Source organism: Rhinatrema bivittatum, chromosome 1 (genome assembly GCF_901001135.1).
Source record: "Rhinatrema bivittatum chromosome 1, aRhiBiv1.1, whole genome shotgun sequence".
NCBI classification, from domain to species: Eukaryota; Metazoa; Chordata; class Amphibia; order Gymnophiona; family Rhinatrematidae; genus Rhinatrema; species Rhinatrema bivittatum.
Genome location: NC_042615.1, coordinates 87,166,803 through 87,187,804, shown reverse-complemented (window position 1 = coordinate 87,187,804; position 21,002 = coordinate 87,166,803). Strand labels below are relative to the sequence as shown.

At 42.0% G+C, this 21,002-nt stretch overlaps 1 protein-coding gene across 7 annotated transcripts in view; it reads right to left on the bottom strand.

The window, feature by feature from the left end:
* PALLD (palladin, cytoskeletal associated protein) overlaps window positions 1–21,002 on the bottom strand; it is an 805,838-nt gene that overhangs the window by 131,643 nt on the left and 653,193 nt on the right. The window contains exon 1 of one of the 7 annotated variants that reach the window (XM_029573009.1): window positions 13,176–13,309. The exons of the other annotated variants lie outside the window; for them this stretch is intronic. The gene's annotated coding sequence lies outside the window, so the exon portion shown is untranslated. Of the gene's footprint in view, window positions 1–13,175; window positions 13,310–21,002 lie in introns of those variants that run through there. 7 annotated transcript variants of the gene reach the window in all.

The following is a 21,002-nucleotide window of genomic DNA, read 5'->3' as shown; positions in this document are numbered from 1 at the left end:
AAACACGTATAATCAGCCAGACGTTTATCCCACTGAATATACTGAACACTATATAGCCTACTGAATATTGGCCTTGATGATTTCAGGGTAGTGAAACTGTGCTGTAAGACATTAGCAGGTGCCAGAGAGATGCTAAGGGAGAGGCATAATTAGTAGAACAAAGGGTGTGATTATGTTCTTGTACAGATCACTAGTGAGACTTAGCCTGGAGTATTGTGTCCTTCCATATCTCAGGAAGGATATAGATAGGCTGGAGGGAATCCAGAGATGGATGTGGGGTCTGCATCTAAAGCCCTTTGACTTAAAGATCAAAATATGTATACTTGAGAGGACAGGAGAGACAGGGAAGATATGATAGAGACTACAGATGTGCATTTGTTTAAAACAAACACATTAAATGGGAGAATGAGGCCAATATTTGGTTTGTTCTAAAAAAAAACAAACAAACAAAAATGACCTCTCATGAAAGCACAGAAAATCCTCTAATCCCCATCTCCTGTCCTACAAAATCTAACCTGGGGCTCAGGATCTAGCTGGGCTTAGCCAGGGCCCTTCTAACTCTCCTCCTGGCTGGTAAAATTTAGCCCAGGGCCCTGTCTTCTACAGCTGGCCTGAGATGGACCCAGCCAGCGCTCCCCTGACCTTTCCTGCACCCCCAAAACATATGCTAAGGACCTCCTTACTCTCCCAGCCTTCTCTCCCTTCCTGTTATGTTTCAAATGAAAGCACATCCATAGAAGTAACCTAGCAGCTGGATCTAACTGGCAGGCTACAATAGTAACTAGACATTTTAGTGGAAATGCAGATACTCATGTAGGCGGGTCTGTTTCGCAGGAAATGCAAGGTATCTAGGAGGCAATGGCCACGCTAGTATTGGTAGCTATTAAAGTTATTACACAGCGTGCTAGGTGTGAACTAAGTGGGGGAGTCTGACCAAGATGGTAAAGTATACATGAGGAAGGGCAAAAACTGCCCTGGTTAAGAAGAGATATCTTATAAGCAGTCTCACTCTGCATTTGGTGGCTGCAGTATATCCATGCTGTGTTGGTAGGAATATGTAGGCAGTCTTTGATGGATCAGCTGGTCTTTTCTGCCTTCATCTATCATTTTACTATGCATGTTTCAAAAACATACAACCCCAGTAGACTTTCAGAAAGCCACGAAGAAATCCAGCAGTCCTTTCTTGCATAAATACAACTATTTCAAGATTTTGTTTTTCCACAGGTGGTAGAGTTGATGGGGAAGGCAAGGGAAAGGCCGAAGCTGAAGGAAGGAAGGGCTGAGTGCACTTAGGAGAGCACTAAGACTCTACTCAATGAAGCTCTGAGTGCAAATATGAGTGGTATTCTATCTCTATCTAAATCCCGCCTTCTTACGCACCTGAAATACCGGATGCCTGGTAATGTTGATATCTGTTGCTGCTAAACTGGGTATAAAAACAATTTATCATCTACACCACTTTTTTTTTGCACTTTGGAATGTGGCTGCACACGCTTCCACCTTGAAAGACAGGTGGAAAGCCGACTTGAGCTTTTACCATATGTAGACTTTTCATTCAGCAGCAGCTGCTTTGTAATGGTAGATTTATCATCCTCAACCTCCTCCTGCAGATTGGAATGTACGTGTTTCAGTGGGCTCGGTATGAATCTGTGACCACCTTTCTCCAGTTCCCATACAAGGGCAGAGCTTCTCTTTCTCAGCCTTCTGTATTGTACATTGAAAAATTAGTCTACTTTTTTTTTTTTTTTTTTGGGGGGGGGGGGGGGGGTTATGCCATTTCTAAGTTCAGGGATCCTTTATTTCAATGAGATTGGTAGAATAGGCCATCCAGACATTACTTTAGGCTTTTGATTCTAAAATCTGTAGGCTTTTTACCTTCTGAGAACTGAAACTGCAGAATAGTATCTCATACTTGGACTAATCATCTTCTCTGATACAAAGCCCCACAATACAAAAGAACTAATAAACTGACAGGATTTGCATTCTGAAAAGCAGAGCTGGTGTGCATGAAGGTTGCCTAAATTGGCTGCACAAATAATAGGTGTAAATCCTCATTGCGGAATTATTTATTAGCGGACTCCATGGCAAACCTGTTTGGGCAGTGGACTTTTACACGCTTTTATTGTGCTGGTTAGCTTGGGATTCATTTTCATTGTGAAAGGGTTAATGCCCTATACATCCCTATTACTTCAGCATTCCAAGCTGCTCAGGCTGTTTCAGCTGTGTCTGCTCATAAACCCTTTATGTGGATTTTAAAGAATAGTTTATCAATTTAAAAAAAACCCTAGTTATACATATCAGAGGATCTGGTAATGTGCAGTTGTGTTTTAGATCCTTTTGCCCATTTTCAGCCCCTGAAAAAATGTGATGCCAGCTTTGATTTTGGAAGACACCACGTTTAACAAACAATCAAAAATTAAACATTATGCAACTTAAATATATCAGACTGATTAGGGAGATTTCTGGCTAAATACTCCAGGAATGATATTGGTTCAAGCACAGCACAAACACAGTTTACTTCCCCTCTCTCTGCTTTAAGTCAAATCAAACCTGAATTCGCTGTATAACAGTTCAACCCTTTTAGTCTGCATGCTGCCGTGCATCCGATATATTTCCACATTTCTAAGAGCAAAATCCTCAATAAATACTTTATGATTTCTTCTAGGGCTGACTCTCTCAAAATGGTTCAATTCTATTATAGGACCATAGGGGAAATTTACAGGGATGGAGGAAGGAGAGAGAGAAAAAATGAAACAAAATAATTCTGCAGTAAGTTATTATCCAGCTGTAGAACACCTCTGCCAGCTTACAGAAATTTCAGATGACATGGAACTCGATGAGATGAAATTCTTGTGCTTGGAAAATGCTGAATAATGTTTCGACTATCCCATAGATGACTACATGGAAACAGCTTTTTAGTCTCTAGGTAACATGCTCTCCTCCAAGGGTTTTAATAACTCTGCAGGAAATGTTTCAGGAATGTTGCTGGAGACTTTCAGATAAATAATATTAACTGTTAGGTGCCAAAACATCCTGGAGACTCCAGCAAAATTCAGAATAGATTGACCAGAATTGCAAACTGTAGGACATATAAAAGGTGTAAGCTTGCAGTCTGATTCTTTCCTGCAGTGTAATAGCCATTACATCAGATGGCTTTTCAGGGGCCTTTTCTATATGTAATGCAATAGTTGCTTCAGTCCAATGCCTACTAGACACATGCTTACAACATACCTAGCACGTGAGGCCATAGATGAGGTGCCTCCTTAACCTATCCTGAAGACCAGGAACTGAGATTTTGATGGGTCCTTTCCAATGCCAATGTGATCGGGAGGAAGGAGGGGGATCCTCCTCCAACACCAACAAGATCAAAGAGTGGAGGGAAGAGAGAGCATGCAAAATGTCTCCTCCTCTGACTCAGATTGGAAACGTTCCACCCACCTGCCACCCAGCATCAGAAGATCTCTCCCTTGGAATTAAAGCATACTATTTCCCGCTTTCAGAAAGTACTTGAGAAAAATCATCACTGACTGACCGAAAACAACATTACAGCTAAAAAAAAGGTTGTAAAGCAACTGATGCCACCAACAAAGAGCGCTTCTCATGACCTAGAATAAAAAGATCTTCAGAATTTGGGCATTCCACAAGATATACGCAATGATAAACATAAAGGTACCAGCACGTTAATAAGCGGGAGCACCAAGAAGGGCAGAGTTGCTGCTTCTTGGCAGCCTTTCAGAGCCTGAACCTGGGTCTCATCTACCGCTGTCCTCTAGCAGCAAAGGGAGATAGGAGGGTCTCCTTCCACAACTGCCCCAAAGAAGTGTGATTCCAAGAAAGGTTTATGAGGAGAGATAAGGTGCACCGAGAGAGAGAAGCAGAGAGCCAGGGAGAACCAAGAGCTTTAATGACGGACACACATGGGCTGCCGAGAAAGAGACCGGCGCAGGGGTCACACTCACTGAGGGCCACTGAATGATGCTTGACCAGCAGTGGCTCTTCTCTAACCTGCTCTTCCTTCCACTAGTGCCTCTTCGGCTCGTGCAATTAACAGCTCAGATCGACTGACTGAACCACATGGGCAGGAAGGCACCAACTGCAGGAAGGATGGGTTAGAGAAGTGCTAAGCTCCAATGTGCTCTCTTTCTTTCTGTTAGATGGGATCAGGTAGCAGTACAGAGTAGTTAGGATGGAAATGGGAAGGTGGAAGAGAAGTGCCACAGGTCAGCACTTATATCCCCCATGATAATGCTTTTGAGTGGCAGGGATTATTGGTGGTAAGTGATGACCCCAGGCCTGCACTGCTATGAACCTGCCCCATCAGTATGCCACTGCAATCAGCTATTCTGTACTTGGTCCTGAAACATGCAACAGCAGAAAGTTGAGGACAGAGGAAAGAAATTTCAATGGGAGCCGTAAAGTTTTGGGTCTCTGAGCCCAGGCCACTATGGCTTATGCCTAGAGATGGCCCTATATAGATAGATAGTAATGCTCAGAAAACAATGCTGAAAACTGAAAAATGACCACATGTGCTCTTATTTTGAAATCTTTCATAAAGTATGATAATGTACAAATATTCCAGAATCCTTCATAATATGTCTATATCTATTATATATAGACATTCATACACAAACATGTCCATATACATAATATGGGGCCAGCGCACTAAAAATTAGTTTACACACTAAAGCCATTTAGCTTGTATTAAAATTAGCATGCTATGCACTAAAGATCTACCAGGCATGCTTAGCCAGGGTCAGAAGCAGTTAGCGAGTACGCACTAAAATTAACTACCACCTGCATATAAATGAAGGAACATGATATGCAAATTAAGCTTTAGAGAGCACATGCAAGCTTTCATAATATGCATGCCACCCACTATTTAGCATGCATTTGTTAGGGTCTAATATTTAACAACTTTTAACTTTTCAGCAGGTATCCTGTTGAAAGGGCTTAGCTACCAACAAACATGGTGGGTGAAAGATGACGTACAAGAAACTAAACTGTAAAAGTTTACTCACAGACCCTTGAGACATAACACATCTTCCCACACTTCTCTTTGAAAAAGGTAACACATGACAACTGATATTCAAGCATTGTTGGACACTTCACAATGTATAAAACACAGTTGTTTTACAGTATTTCATAAAGAGCCAATCCCAAAGTTAATGACATGACTGTCCTTACTGGGTTACCTCAGTTAATGACTATTGCCAATGTCCTGAGTCTTGCATTATCTGGGTGTTGAACTATTCTTTGAGGTAAAAAATGTTTTGTTTGACTACAAACCTCTTTTTGGGAGAGCTTAAAGACTCTCCTGGACTTTGTTATCCTGCTATTCTGCCTCCTAGCAGAGTTGGCACAATTTTGGGGGTCTTCACCTGATTTTCTATTGTCATGAGGGCCCACCCATTTTTTCATATTATCCAACCAGGACACCACTGGGGACAAGGCCAGATCTGACCAATACTATGGGGTGCTCATAGAAGGGAATGGATTAATGTTGGTGCCCTCCAGAGTTAGTGCTTTCAAGTTTCCCGTTCTGTGATCAATGGAAAGGATGTAGCAGGGCTGGAAAGCTTTGAGAGATGACAGATGGAGATGTGGTTGCTGCAACAGGGGGAATTATGGGAATTATGGAGTACAAAAGGAAGAGACAGCAGAGAGGAAGAGGGCAACTGAAAGAGAATAAGGTGACAGATGACAGACATCAACACACTTCAGCACAAATGTACACAACACAAATGTACGTCCAAGCAATAAATTAACACTAGCAAAAGAAGAGTAATCTGATTCTCAAAATCTTGAGTTCACTAGTTTCTTTGATTTGAGTACAGAGTACTTTTCTACCATCTTTGAGGCCCTTATAGACTGTGCCATTGTGCCATTCAAATCCCATGGCCCAACACTGCACAGTGTTCACAGAAAAAAGATGGTCAGATTGAAGGTGCACTTCTGAGTCATAGTAGGCAAATTCTTCCTTGGTTCACTCCCTTCCAGGCTCCATTATCTCTCCAATCCTCTCACTCTGGTCTTTTAAAACCCTTATAGACACAGAAGACAGATGGAAGAAACATACACTCACATCTGATTTGTCCTCTTCTGGAATGCCTCTCTCATTTAAGCTCTTATCCTGGGTTCCTATAGCTCTACTGCTTCTACCCACAGCACTGCCAAGCAAACTTTGTTTAACATGTACATGATATGTTGGGTTATTTCATAATCAAGTGGCAAAAGTGTGGAATTGTATTTTTTTGGGTTAAAGTGCATGCTACTTCCATGTATACTATTGAGGCTGCCATTTTGCATAATCATGCTAAAATTTAGTGCACAGCTCATTATGTGGCATTTTAACATACATGCTAAATTTTTTATATGTAATCTCAATTCAAGGTGTTTGCTGAACTTTGGTAGAGCCTCAATCAAACCCAGGGCTGGATAGGTAAGTGTCCCAGGTTGGCTGGGAAATCCTATATGTGGAGGTATTCCTTTTCCCAAAAGTACCTGAGGTCCAGATGAAATCCAGATCTTCAAAGACAGTCAATGTCCCATGTCCTGTGGTGAAGACTCCAGTGGGGCCTCCAGATTGTCTGTCTCTCCTCCCCAAATCTCTTTCATTGGATCTTGTGAGAATAAAGGCCTGTAGCCTGGGAATAATCTGATGTTCCCTTCCCAGCACTAGGGTTGGGAAGAGTATCTAAAACACTTCCTGCCACAAAACAAGGTAGCAACAAACCTTCTGAAAAAAAATGACACATCTCTCTCAAAATTTCAGATCACTGTCCTCCCCTCCTGAACTGGGCGAAAAGGATTCACAGAATCCTCCTGGTCTTCTAAGGCAGGGGAAACAGCCTCCCAGGGCAGGCACAGGTCTTAACAGAAAAATTCACAAAAACCTCAGGGGACAAGAAATAAATAAAAAGGACCACTCTTCTCTCAAAGCTCTTTTTTCCTCTTCCAAACACTGCCCTGTATGTTATATGTTAGTTTCGATCACAGATCTATCCTGTTATAAATGTTGAATTTTTTTTTCCTGTTATATGTAAGTATCTTTCTGTTTTACTTTTTTAAAGTTTAATGTAACAGGTTGTTATAATTGTAAACCGGAGTGAAGGCTGATAGCTATACCTCGGTATAACAAAAAAAATGTTTAAATAAATAAATAAATAAATAGATAAATAAATAAAGACCTATGAGGGAGATGACAAGGGCAGTGTCACTCCTTGGTTCTAGGTTGAAGGCCCAAAAATGGGAAGGACACAATAAACCACTCCTGAATATCCCAACTGTAACTCAAGACCTCCACACTATGCTCTAGACTCCTCCCCACTCCAGCAAGCCTAGGGGAGGTGCTGAATTGAATGGTGCATCCCCTCTGCTAAATCACTAATGCCAGGATTGAGCTGGGGCCAACTAGTGGAGACCTAGATGGTTTCTACAGAAAGATGCACACATTAATATTTTTATAGTACCACTTGTAGTGCACAGACAATTAATACAGATATAGATATATATGGATATGCTGTCTTTGCACAGATAAGAATTATAGAAAAAAACATATTTAGAGTATTTTTTGGCTTAAGTAATGTATTTAGCATTGTCATAGGAAGACTTCTCTGTCCTCTGATGTTAACCCAGTCAATCTGAGTTCACTCATTTCTGGGAAAGAGCATCAGATTGTCTAAAATTAGGTCATATGGATACAGCACGTGAAATATGAATGCCTTTACATTTCTAAAACACTCCAGTGCATGCATAAAATGGCTTAACTGCTTGAAAGCAGACGAAGAGGAGAAATGGAAATTCTGAACTCATAGTGGTAATGTGGTACAACACATTTTGAAACAAAGCTTACACAGCCTTCTGGCTTCAGTAATATAAACAGTCTCTTACTGAAACATCAAACTGTTCCATGCAGGGCGCTAACAGCTCTGTATGTAGCATTCCAAGAAGCAATCAAGGCCTGCCTCCCTGCTCACGGAAACCCTCGTGAGCATGATGTGACAATAATTAAAATAACCATGTTAGAAACCAGGGAATGATAAGCAATAACCCACAGGACTCCAGGCACATGTGAATGTGAGATAGACAAAGACGTATAGTATAAATTAATCTTTTGCTTACACAACACAAACTTCCAAGGAGCTTCACTTAATAGCTCAGTGCAAGGAAAATGAATAGCTATAGATCAAAACCAGACAGTAGCACAATAACAATGTGAATTTAGCTGCAAGCTGTTAGTGTCCCAGGATACATTTACACATTTACATTTTTAATTTAAAGATCTCCTTTAACTTCGCTGGACATTTCAGCAGCAGCATGGCATTATGGGGTACATATATTAAAACGCGTCGCATGCTATTCTTAAACAGGCCTCACTGGGAGCCGAGGTAAAATAAGCATGCGGTTATTAATATACTCCTTTTCTCAAACCTTTACATTGTTTGAGGTTGAGAAACGCGAGCATGCTAATCTCACTGCATACCGCATTCCAAGAAAGAACCAAGGCCTGGTGCCCTCTCTGCAAAATGAGAGATTACTTCATCTGGACGGAGCTGCCAAGGGATAGCACCCAACAAAACTTCAAGCAGGTGAATATGCCTCAGTAAAAATCGTAGCCTTCATCTACTTTCAAATTTGTGCAAGAGAAAGGTCAGCAATTTTACCAGATAGACACTGCTTTTGCCTCAGACTCTGATACATTAAAGACCATAAATTTCCAGGTTCTAATCATACTGGAAAAGGTTCATGGTATAAAAACGCTGGATATTTCAGTGAAATACTTGCGACCCGGAGATTAGTATAAAATGAGACGACTCTAACCTGGGCAATCAATCATAAATGAATAAGGAGATATGTGAAGATTTCATGATACCCTGTTTCCTTCTTTGGTACACAAATTTACATATCGTTATGACTGCTAACCAATGGCAGGGCATTCCTTGATGACATCACAATGAGCTCCAACCTTCCTGAGATTATAACTAAACTGAACTAGTTTGTTTCCCTATAGGAAACTAAGGTAAAAAAATCCCCCAACCAACCAACCAACCAGTGATTGTAAGTGTACATATGGGGATGGGGGAAGGACTGGGTCGGCGGGAGGCACATGAAAAGCACAAACTGGGGATCACTGGGTGCTCTACTGTCTGTGACAGAAAATTGACTGAAGTTGGATGAACCATTTAAAGGTTGTTATGGGGCACATGGGGGAGACAGACAGACATGATGATTTTAGAAGGTCAGATTCCTCAGAGGAAACTAGGCTACAAAGGTTTGATGACGATTTTTATTTAGTATATTAAAGTGAAAAAGTGTAATTTCATAGAGATGAGTAGAAAGTTATCTCTATGACACAATGGTAAACCTTGGAATTACCAGATAGGATGGATTTTTGTGATCATGATCGGAAATTGCAAACATATAATCTGGAAAACTGTTAAAAATGTTGCAACTTTCTAGATCCTTTTGGGGACTTATAAAATTCTTAGTGATTTTCCCCATATTATATTACTGTCATTTTAAATTGCAATCACAAAAATCCTTACTGTCAGTATCAGTGAAAGAAGCAAGATATATGATAGCAGTCTGACAACTTAATTTTTGGACCCATTGCTACAAATTACAAGTCTGCACAATTATCTAGAGCTGAGTTTCTAACACTGTGGGTTGAGACCCCAAATGGGGGGTCACAAAACCTTCAGATGGACTCACAAGTGCCTCAAATGGCAGCACTCTTCAGGCGCTAGCAGCAGGATCAGTATTAGGAGTGGAAGTCAGTTTGGGGAGCCAGTAAACCAGCATGCGTGCATAGGCCCTGTAGTGGCACTGCCCTTGCGTGAGTTTCTGTGGTAATAGAAAGCCCTGGATGAAAAGAGATCAGGGCTGCTGCAGGGTCCGTGAGCTTGCACCAACCCACAGGCCCGTGTTAACTTTCATTAGAAATACTGCTGCCAGTTGCAGATCACGGTCAGAGAGGGGAGAAGAGGGCTAAGTGTGTTTGCTCTTCTCTTCTCACCACTAAACCTACCCAAGGGAATTATGTTGCCCCTAAAATCAGCCTGCCTTGTCTTCCCACCAGGTGTCAACCAGGTGATGGAGCAAACACTGGGTGGCACCATTTTGGAAAATGGCTGCTGTCAGGCCAGGAGGCTATGGGGCGCTCCGAATTGTGGTGGAAGCAAGTGTTAGATGACTTTTCAAATGGAATAGTTTCTAAATAAATCTGTAACCTGGGTAATCTGTAGACACCTGGGACCTGTTAAGTCTTGAATCATTTGGGGCACTGAGATTATCCAAGGAAGGAATGGATTGATTTACTCTGAGAGTGATGACACCATGGCTGTCCAGCAATTGCCTGGGATTGGATGTCATTGCCAATCTGATGGATTCTTTTGTTGGAAAAGCACTAGTGGCGGGAAAGTTCTGTTTCTGCGGGAAAGTGCCAGCAGGTTGTAGTTAAGATACTACTTAGCTTGATTTTGGAGCAACGACATTTCTGAAGAAAAACTCTTCAGAAAACTGTAAATTCAGTTCATGAACTGTATTTAAGAAATATGTGGAACCTTGTGATGTTTTGTAAATAAATTCAGTCAGGTTGGAAAGGGATTTTGTGTGGAATTATTTATCTAAAGAAGTGTAATTATCTTTAAGAACTGTTGAAGTTGAATCATTCTTCCACCTGTGGTCCACTACCCCAGCTGAATCCACACAGCCTTCACCTAAGAACTGGGGAAGAAGGCTGCACAAGGTGAGGCTCAGCCACAGCTTCCTCTAACTTTAGTTTCAATCTATGTGGCTCTCATTCTGTAGAGTCTCACTGCTTCTGTATGGTTTTCATTTTTTTTTTTTTTTGGTTTAGGAGTTTCCTTCTGCTCCATAGGCTTGCAGATTAGTTGGAGCTGGCCTCTGTTGGGTTATGGCTCCATGAGACTTCATTCATAACTGCCCAGAGATTTTGCCCTATTTTATATTTCCTCTCCAAATCCAGCCCCATCAATTGTAGGAAAAATCCTTGCCTAGGCACCCTCTGAACCAAGAACTGGCCTCCAGGTCTATCACCTCCTACCCTGTCCCAGAACAAAGAATGTGCTTCCACTTCTCCACCAAAGAAACAAGTGGTGGTGGTGGCAGGGGTCTCTTTCCCAGGCTCTTCTAGCCTCCAGTTCACACCCCTGTTACAGATCCATGAAGTCCTAGGGGCACATTGCAGGTCATGTTCATAGCCTCTGGAAGAAAGTCCCAGCAAGGGCTCAATGGAGATTCCGACTGGTAGGTCTAAGAGGGCATTCATAGAGGGACGAAGGACTAAAAATAGCAAAATCACCCTGGGTAGCTGTGACTGAAAGCCTGTGGCACCACTGCCTCAGTCAGAACAGGTTGCAATAGGGCTGGAAACTCAAAAGATACCAGGTAAAACCAACCAAAGATTTCTAAACCCTCGGTCTTCCTTTTGGATAGAACATTCAGAATACCTGTGGCTGTAATTGTAATTCAACTGTAATATCACAATTTATTTTCTGACATATTTATTATGAGCTACTGAAAAAAGTTGCTTAGTTCACCTTCCCATGTATGGCCCGGACTCAGGGGTGGGTTCCCGATGACGACCGGCCTGAGGATTTGCCACCCAGGCTGGCCCAGGAGATACCACGTGGTCTGCCAAGCGCGGCTCTGTCACAGACATGCTCGGCAGACCACGTGACTACAGGGACCGGCCCTGCCCAGACTGTATGATTTTACCACAAACATTTGCACAAACCTCAACATCACGGACATGCCCTCCCATATTCGAAAAGTCACGATCAAATCATAGAGTCAAACAAGTCTTAAAATATCACGTGCCAAAACAAATGGGCTGCTTGTAATACTGTTTGATTCTTGTTTCTTAGTGCACAACCAATAGCTTAATAACCTAGAACAATAAGGAAAAAAGACAGACACTAATAATAGCTTGTAATTCTAAATGTGTGCCATGTGGGATCGCTGAGTATAGCATGCATAGATAATACTCTCACTATTCTGTGTGCATGTATGGACAAACAGTATATTCTTATCTTCTATTTATAGCCTAACAGCTCGCTTACGCAGCACATTTAACCAAACCACAACTAACAACCAAAACATTTTTCAAAAGCTCAATTGAAAAATCCAGGAATAATTGGAATGACTAAAAGTACATATTTCGAGAGGATCAAAGGTGCTAGTTAGGCAATGCTAGATGGAATATGTGTTCCAGAGACAGGAGTTTGAATTTAGAGCTGGGTGAAGTAGATTCAATAGGGATAGGACTGTAGCTCTTAGCAGAGCTGTAGCTGGGCAATTTGGCCACCTATGGCTAAGTGAAAATCTGTGCCCTTTACACAAGACATGAACCCACGAGTTGGGGGATTCTGTTAAATGTTTGTACAGCAATGCCCATGATCAGTGCAAGGGTATTAGAGGTCCTAGGAAAACTTTATAGCCTTGCACCCCCCCCCCCAATATACCCGCCTCACACTCAATTAAAAATTATGCATTTATAATACGGATTTTATGTGAAAAAGAATATTCAAAGCACAGTCTTCTGAGGTAAAAATATCACTTACAATATGTAAATTACATTTACATGCACTGCTGAGGTGCCAACCAGAAAATCCTGCAAAAAAGCAAGAGACGCTTGGAATCTCTATGGTATTAGGCCTACTGTAATGTGTCTTGGGCATTGGCATGACCCTCAGAAAGCCATGAAAAAAAATAATTTCTATATATAAAAATAGCACTCAATCAGCAACAATCCTACATATGAAAGTTAATACTACAAATATTATTCCAGGCCTAAAACTGTAATACACCCTTATTATGAAAACAGAACAAGCCAAACTGCTATAGAAACTAAACACTAATGGAATAACTCACTTTAGTCACACATGCAAAACACAGACAGAGCCTCAAATACAGAATAAAGAAATTATACAGTATAAATAGAAATGTACAGACAAAATCTGAACTGCAAGCTGCAACAAGCCAAATTCTGTATGCACTGCAACAATGTACAAAACAGAAACATTACCATTCCTCATAAAACAAAATTAGTAAAACCATACCTATAAAAATATAATTCAAAACAATTAACAGACATATCGAACAACAACCAACAATTAAAATAAGGATTTAAAAACATTCCCTGTTATCCATACCTTGGAACTTTTGATTTCCAGATGCCCTAAAATTGTCAAAGAGTAACTGTTTACACATGCTCCCTCTCATACACACACATGCTCTCTGTCACTCCCCCACATACATACACATCTGCTGCCTCTCTCTCCCACACACAAGCACACATGCTGTCTCTCACTCTCCCGCATACATGCTCTTTCTCTCCCGCACACATGATCTCTCTCATTCTCCCACATACATGCTCTCTCTCATTCTCCCACACATGCACACATGCTCTCTCACTTTCCCACACATACTCTCCCATACAAATGCACACATGTTCTCTCACTCTCCCACACACTTGCACACATGCTCTCTCACTTTCCCACACACACACTCTCCCATACAAATGCACACATGTTCTCTCACTCTCCCACACACATGCACACATGCTCTCACTGTCCTATACACAAGCACACATGCTCTCTCTCACTTTCCGACACACAAACACCCATGCTCACTATCAATCTCCCACACACATGCACACATGTTCTCTCACTCTCCCACACACATGCACACATGCTCTCACTGTCCTATACACAAGCACACATGCTCTCTCTCACTTTCCGACACACAAACACCCATGCTCACTATCAATCTCCCACACACATGCACACATGTTCTCTCACTCTCCCACACACATGCACACATGCTCTCACTGTCCTATACACAAGCACACATGCTCTCTCTCACTTTCCGACACACAAACACACATGCTCACTCTCATATAGTCCCACACACATGCTCTCTCTCTCTCTCACTTCCTCCTTGACATAGCAGGGAGCAGCAATCACCTTCTTCAGCCACCATGGCCAAGGGAACGACTTCCGGCCACGGGGCATTGGACTATTTCTGGCAGGACACGCTCCTCCTCCTTCTTCTCAGCAGCACGGCTCTGTCAAAATAGTTGGCATGGTAAGTGCTGCCTTAGTAAGGGGAAAAGCAGCGCAGCCATGCTGCTTTTCCACTTTCTAAGGCTGCACCGACCATGCTGTCAATTTCATTGGGACCAGCATAACCTTTCTTTTGCTGAGGACCCACCAGCAGCCGGCCGCACTGCTCTTGTTGGCATCTTTTAGTAGCGGTGCCTATGGCAAGCTACGGCTCTGAGCTCTAGTGACAGGGGCAAGAAGAGATAAATAATACAAACAGGAGAGAGCACAGAGAGAGAGAGGAACAGGGAGGAAGAAAGCGATTTTGAACAAAGAATGAGAGAGAACAGAAGATTCCATAGGTAGATAGAGCAAAAAGCTGATAAACCACAAAAGGTAACAGGAAGAGTTTCTATTAAACATTAAACTCAGTAGGAAGTCAATGCAGAAATACAATAAGGAAGGAAGAATAGTGAAGATGGTAGTTTTAAAATGAGCGTGTGTGCACCCATACACATGCATATTGGCGCAAGAGCGAAGATCCGCTGGAATTTTTAGATCATGCATGCACTTGCATACGTATGTTGGAAAGCTTGCTGTTTATGCAAGCTTTCCCGGACTTAATTAATGCATCTCGCCATCAACATATCCAACACAGCAGCTGTACCTCATCTTCTTGTATATAATTTAGTCTCTGCTAAACTATCTTTATTTCCTCTGATCCCTGTTCAATAGTCCTTGTTAATTGTAACTGCTTTCTTCAACAAGTTATTTCTGTTTTGATGTATTTATTGCACCCCTGTTTATTTGTAAACCAGCATGATGTGATCGTTTCATGAATGCTGGTATATAAAAACCTTAAATAAATAAATAAATAAAATGTTTTAAAATACACCAACCGCACATAAGTATGCTCTTAATTTTAAGAGATTACTCGAGCACAGCTAGCGCGTGTCTTCCATAAGACTTTGTCAGCTTTTACGCGCGTATATAAGCGGATTTTAAAACTTGCTCATGTGCGCCACTTTCCCACTTTCCTAATTAGTCCACCACCAGTTTCTCCGGTTCAGACCCCTCTGGTTCTTCATCTTGCACACCATCCAATTGACCTGGACCCTCTCACCCTGTCCTAGAAGCTCTAAAACTAGAGATCAGCAGACTTGTTTCTCATCAGCAGCAACAGTAAAGTTATGTGGTTATCTCGCGCACATGCTCCGGTTTTCGGTTTTAAAATACTGAGCCACGTGAGAAAGCGTTGGCCCCATCCCGGATTGCCTAGGCCCCACCCCTTTCTGCTCCTTTATTCCTCACGCTTTTTAAAATCTGCTTTGCTCATGTGCGGCCCACCTACGAGCATACGTGGGCATTTGTGTGTGAGCAGCGCTTTTAAATTGACCTCAAAGTTAGTAGAAAAGAAAAGGAGAGGGGAGGTGGAGTTAAGACTGATTGGTAAAGAAAGGTGTTAGAGCAGAAGGCTGGTAAGGAGAGTTACAAGAGGCCCAGAGAAGGAAGACGGTGAGAGAAAAGGGTTAATACTCAGAAGCAGCAACGAGACAATGGCACCAGAGATATAAAAAGGGACGAAAAGATAGCGGCCAAAGATATTAAACATTTTGGGCCTGGGGAAAAACAGATTCCAGAAGAGGTAAATAAGGTGGCATGAGAAGGAAGAGCATTAAAAGACAGAGGAGATGGAAATGAAAGAAAGAAGAAGACTTCAATCTTGTTGAGGGTAAATATTTTTTCTTGTCTTGTTCTAAACTATATTACCTTCATTCCTAAGAGGAAAGTAATAAGACAGAAGTCGCATATCTCTTCCAAGTTAAACGAAATGATTATTTCCGCTGCGATAGGAGATCCATTCTGAGCCCTGCTGAAAATGGTTATTTTGGGAAACAGCATCAGTCTTCAGTGTTTTTTTTTTTTGAATAGCAATGTTCATGGAATAAATAGTGCTCACAATTTCAGACTGGAAATCTGAAAATATACAAATGCGCTAAAAAAAGGGTCAAAGTTCTCCGAGCGCCAAGTTCTGCCTCTCGATTTAACACGACGTCTTGTATGAAATGATACCAGCAAAGGTAAATACACTAAGGGACCTTGCTCTTGGAGTTGAGTATTTAAAATTATTTAATTTCCCCTTAGATGTCTGCCACACAGAAAGCTTGTTTACTCTGGCAATAATAATTGCAGTTACAGCCTTTTTCTGATAAGTGACTGTGACTAAATTACACTTCTGTTTACGTTCAAGTTTCCATTATTGCTTTATTGAAGAAAAAGCCCTTAAACTTATAAAGACAGCAGGGTACAAGTTATAAAGTGATATTTTTGTAGTAGACGTAGCTTGACAAAAAGGCTTTTTATGTGTTTGACCTTTTTAAGCACTTGACTGGCTGACCTTTTGGTGTAAAAAATACATTCCTCAGAGGCCATATGATGCAATTCAACAATGAGTGACCTTTCACCTGGGGGATGTGAACTGAATTCTGTGTATTAGTTATATAGAAAATAAATCCAACCTTTGGCAATGCATGCAGACAGCTAAGGGAAAAGATACAAACCTGCAAAACTCTAAGGAAAAGTTGTGCAGCATTTAGGCAGTTGTTATACCATCATTTTTCTAAAATCGTTCCCAAGCTTTATGGTTTTAAAGTAAATTATATATCTAAATTCTTCAGTCCAGTAAGATTGGGATTTGGCTGCATTCATTTCTGAGATGTATTCGTGCTTTACCTCAGACTTTAATAAAGGCAACGGGGCCAGTTCATGTCCCTCTGCGTGCCTCGCTTCTCCCAACCGCCCCCTCCCCTCCGCCGAAACAAGGAGGTCTGTTAAACTTGTGACATAAACCAGGCTGAGGCTTAATTAAGCGTTGCAAACACTTGCACTGCCACCATCACCATACCTCCTTTCAGATGGAGGCCACTGGCCTTTGACAACAAGACCCACTCAGAAACTTGTGAAGGCAGACAACCAGCTATCACCTTCCCCCAATCTGCTACCTAACTGCTGCTCCATGCAGGCAGGCGCTATCACTACACTTCCACCTACACCAAGGCCATGGCCATCATAATTTAGGGGGTAGCCTGTGAAGAGCCACTCCCATATGTCTGAGTTAAAACATCCAGCACACGTTCACTGAACAAGTCTTCAACCTTTTGAGTGGGTGCTTTTGTGCGCTTCTGCTCCCCGGCCATCTCTGAAAGCAAGCACCTGCAGTGGCACCTGGCTCCTGCTTTTATAGCCTTCACCCTTTTGGTTTTTCTTCTGCTCTACAATGAGTTTAACTGAAAACCACAGACCCCCTTTCCCTCCCAGTTTCAACCTCCTTCCCATCAAAATTTTTCCCTCCGAAATGAAACTGCCGTGATGCTCCCAACTAGTCCTGCCTAATTCCACTCACCACCTTAACTTTAAAAATCTGCACGCTACCTTTTGCCCAGCTCCTTCTATTTCCTATCTCCTTCTTCGACAGCCTTATTTTCTAGCTTGACCCAGTTCGTTGGCAGGTGAGCTTGGTTAAGTATAGTAATGACAGCAGAAAAGGACCAGGCCGAGGTTCCATCCAGTCTGCCCAGCAAGCTTCTTAAGGTAGTATCTGCCGCTCCATGTAGGATACACCGATCCAATTATTTTAAGCCGTAATTACTGACATTTTAATACTTGGGAACCCATGAAATAAAATGCTCACAAAACCAATTTAAGCCCTGGTTTGAAAAAAAACAAAAACTTAATGGGCACCTTAAAAAATCCACTTAATGAGTGCTGCAGAAAGACAGCAGGCTTGCAGTAACAAATGTCAGAAATAACATGATCACATTATTCTTATGTACAGAAACCCAAAAATGTTTTTGTTAGACAGCATAAGCATGTTACCTGCTGAGAGTATGCTAAATAGCACAGACACACAGACACACACACACACATCCACAGGCATATGTACAGGCAGACACAGAGGCAGGCACAGGCACACACACACACACACACACACACACATACACGCAGGCAGACACACCCAAACACATACAGGCACATGCCCGCACACCCACAGGCAAAGGCTCCTCCACCCACAGACACCCACAGGCACACACACACACAGGCTGTTATAGATCAGACAACCCAAGCAACACTGGACATTTTCGTTAGTAATGGAATAAAACTTGACATAATCACTGGAGGGTGAATATTAAGGAAAACTACTGCAGTGACATTTAACAATAAAAAGAGAGACTAGGATAAAATGAGAAAACTTGATAGAAAAAACTGAAAGGAGCAATCCACAAGGTTAAAAACTTGCAGGAAGCATGGACACTGCTTAAAATGCCATCCCTGAGGCCCAGACAAAATGTATTCCGTGCATTAAAAAAAGGTTGAAGGAAAACCAAATGACTATCGGCGTAGTTTAATAGTGAGTTGAAAGAGGCAATTAAAGCCAAAAGGGCATCAAGGGCAAACAATAGGGATGACTATACAAACTGGCAAGTTAGATATAAAAAAGTAATAAAGCAGGCTAAGAAAGAAATTGAAAGGAAACTTTCCATAGAGGTAAAAACAAGTCATTAAACCTTTTTCCAAGTACATTTAAAGCAAAAAGCCCATGAGAGAGTCAGTTGGGCTGCTAAATGACCAAAGGGAGGACCAAAGGGAGGACAAGGAAATAGCAGAAAAGCTAAATTAATTCTTTTCCTCTATCTTTATTGAGGACACCCGTACCAGAATCATTTTTTTGATGGTGACTCTGAGCATTTAGATGGAATCACTGTGAAACAGGAGGATGTTATAGCTCAGATTGACAGACTAAAAAATAACAAATCATTTGGCCCGGATGGTATTCACCCCAGAATACTGAAGGAACTTAAAAATGAAATTGCAGACCAGTCTCTGGTGATTTGCAACCCATTATTTAAAACAGCCATGGTACCAGAAGACTGGAGGTGGCTATTGTGACGCCAAGTTCTAGGAAAAAACTATACACTGGTGAGCCTGATGTTGGTGCTAGGCAAAATGGTCAAAACTATGATCAACAAAATTACTGACCATATAAACAAACATGGTTTAATGGGGGAGAGACAACATGCTTTTTGCTAAAGGAAGTCTCACCTTACCAATTTATTAGATTTTTTTGAGAGTGTAAATAAATAAATAGATGGACAAAGGTGAACTGGTTGATGCAATATAATTGGATTTTCAGAAGGCATTCTCTCATGAAAGAATCCTTAGGAAATTGGGAAGTCAAAGGATCAGAGGCAGTATCCTACTGTGGATTGGTATCTAGATAAAAGACAAGAAACAGAGAGTAGGGGTAAATAGTCAGATTTTCGAATGGAGAAAATTTGTTAGTGGAGTGCCCCAAGGGTCTGTATTGGAACCTATTCTATTTACATAGCAAATGATCTGGAGAAAGAAATGATGGGTGTTGGGTGACCAAATTTACAGATGACACAAAATTGTTTTGAGTTGTTAAAATTGCAGTGGATTGTGAAGAATTGCAGAAGGACCTTGTCAAACTAGGAGACTGGGCTTGAAAACGGCAGATGCAATTTAATATGGAGAAGTATAAAGTATTGCACAAGGGGAAAATAATCCCAGCTACATGTTAGGAGTCACTGTCAAGAATAAGGAGCTCAGAATACTGGAAATCTTTGGCTTAGTGTGCGGCGGCAGTCAAAAAGGCAAATAGAATGTTAGGAATTATTTGTAAAGGAAGAGAGGACTAAACTGAAAATTTATAATGTCCTTGTATAGATCATGTGATGGGGCTTTCGCCTGGGCCTGGAGCCTAGGGGGCACTCCAGGCTCCCACTGGACCACCAGAGTACTTTTTTAAGGGTAGGAAGGGTCCAGGGGTGGGGGTCAGTGTCCACTGGATCACCAGGGATCTTTTTCTGTTTAGGGGAGGATCTGGGGGGTGAGGCTGTCCACTGGACCACCAGGGCCATTTCTGTAAAAGAGGGGTCGGGGGTTGGGGTCCTGGCCTCTCGGCATCTGGGGAATGGGTTTTCTGAGTGAAGGTGTGGGGCTGGCTGTGGGTATAAAATGTTATATTTTCTAAAACAACAAGTTGCCTCCAAGGACGGCTGGGGGGAAGGGGAAGGGACCAGGTTCTATGCAGACCTTACTACTCAGGGGGCCGGGGGGGGGGGGGGGGGGGGGATGACATTCGTGGGTCTGAGTGGCCCTTTTAAGGTTAGGCCACGGGGGCATTGGGATGTGCATTAATGACCTGATGCACCCACAGTAAATTTGCTATAATTCCTGAATTGTAGCTAATTTGAATTTGAATTTTTTGGCTAGCGCCTATTTGTTTTGCATTGATTAGGGTAGTCATGTGCGCATTAGCATGCATTTGCTCAGTACCAGGCCTAAAATATTGAGAGATATTTCAAATATTTACTGTGTGAAAATCAGCATTTTTTGTAGTAAATGGCCTAACACGGTGAATGAGGCTCTAATACGTAGTGGAGTTCAAAAGAGGATTGGAGAAGTTTCTGAAAAAAAAAAAGCTCATAAACAGTTACTAGATAGGAAAGCCAGCGCTTATCCCTGGGAGTGAGATATAAGAAATAGAACAACTATTCGGAATCTGATGAGTACTTGTGACCCGGACTGAGAGAGAATGCTGAGTTCTTTGAAACTTGGTCTGACCCAGTCTGGCTCTTTTTTTATTCGCTTGAGACAACTTTGAGTCCTGATGGAGGAGGAGCTCCCTCAGCCCCAGGGAATGCAAGGCCAGTGTACGAGCCAGAATCTTTGCAGGGGCACATAATATTGCAGTCATGGACGTGCACTGATGGAGATGCATCTGTTTCCGGGGTGAGCTTTCTCCTTTCCTTGTCTCCCACTGTGGAACCAGTGCTAGCATTTTCTCTGGGAAATGGAGATAACAACGATGTGGCTGGGCTTGCAGTAATAACAACCAGCATACCCACGAAGAAA